Here is a 1,656-nt window from a genome sequence, read left to right as displayed (position 1 = left end):
AAGGGATGGTACAGTTTTTGTGGAGATATATGGGACTTCAGATAGCAAACATCTTTGACGATAATTTTTTGAGATAATGAGAAACCTCTTATAACGATGTTATACAGAGCATGTATACAATACGAGAAATTCAAAGTTTATATGATGAACATTGCTTTTGGTTACGGCGGAGATTTCCAAAATACAGCTTTGTTTTAATTTGTTTTCGATATCTCAACCATTTCAAAATCGATGTCCATCAAATAAACTTTGAATTCCTTTTACTGTATATGCTTTTAAACATAACATAAAGTGGTTTTCAAGTATCTCGCAAAAATTTAAAAGTTTAATCCTTACCTCAACCCCCATAATCTTCACACCATCTCGTTAATAATATCTTGCTTTCTTTAATGTCTTGTCCGCCTTGGACTGTCTTTATATATTACAAAACATAACAACGTTGGAATTTAGGAGCTTGGGTATTATATTCATCACTGCAGGCAATACGTAAATAGCCTGCTAGTATATAGTGTCCCTATGCCCAGAAAGTGTGTAGATGACAAAGGTTCGATTCCCGCTGGTTCTTTTTTTTTTTTCGGTATGTTTATTAAAAATGTAAAGCAGCAGTTGCAATCATACAAATCTCATTTGCATAGAGCGAGACTAATTGAAGAACACTCATATCCCAGATTTTTTCATAATAATTATAGCCTACCATATAAGGTTTAACGTTTTCTCTCTCTCTCTCTCTTTGCAAAATCTAATACCACTACTTCTATTACTCTACTACTAACATTTTCCTCGTCACCTCGATTATTATTATTATTATTATCATCATTATTACTTTATTATTATCATCATAATTTACAGTAATCTTATTTCATGGACCGTATATAATGAGCACGTGCGGAAATGTTTGGGCTCCGACATCCTATATCGGTGTTAAAGATTCACAAAAAAAAGAAGTAATTTTGATATCAATTATCCTAAATCTTAGACTGATATGTAAACTAAAATATATCATCTTTTTATCATCATTGGTTTTTAACTAGGAGATGTTTTACAAAGGATCAACTTAAAATGATCGTAATATGCTGTGTGTATCTTTGATATTCTAGCTCCAAAATAAAAATGAATATTTTGGAGATTTTTCTTTTTCTTACAGCCATTAATAAAGGAATTTTCTGTGGTTTTTGAAAACAGTGAATAAAACTAGAAAGGGCAACCAATAGCATCGATTATTAAAGTTGATCCTAACTCAAAGATTTAAATACCTTAAATCCCTTCCGAAAGACGTCCAGGAGCAGACACTGAAATGTGTATGTGGACTGTGATCGTTTAATAGTCATTCCGTAGACCTACTAATGGGATACCGGTACTGCTAGTCTGACTTTTCTCACGATCACTTCTCAGTTATCCTTGTGCATTTTGTAGGATTAAAGAAAGAAGATTGAAATAGCTGACCCCAAAAAGGGGAAAATGTGTCCCTTACTGCACAGCCATGCAAATTGCCATCACACTGATCACACACAGTTCATTCATCGGCGTTGAAAATGATTCCGAATCAAATAACCCGCCACTGTACGTGACAATACAGAATGTGTACTGTGAGTATGAATGCGTTTCGTGTTCCGTGGCGCGGCATAAACATGCGCATGCGCATTGGCGTCACAAACG

Source organism: Diadema setosum, chromosome 11, assembly GCF_964275005.1.
Source record: "Diadema setosum chromosome 11, eeDiaSeto1, whole genome shotgun sequence".
In the NCBI taxonomy this organism is placed as follows: Eukaryota; Metazoa; Echinodermata; class Echinoidea; order Diadematoida; family Diadematidae; genus Diadema; species Diadema setosum.
The sequence above is the reverse complement of the archived record's forward strand: the minus strand, read 5'-3'. Positions refer to the sequence as shown.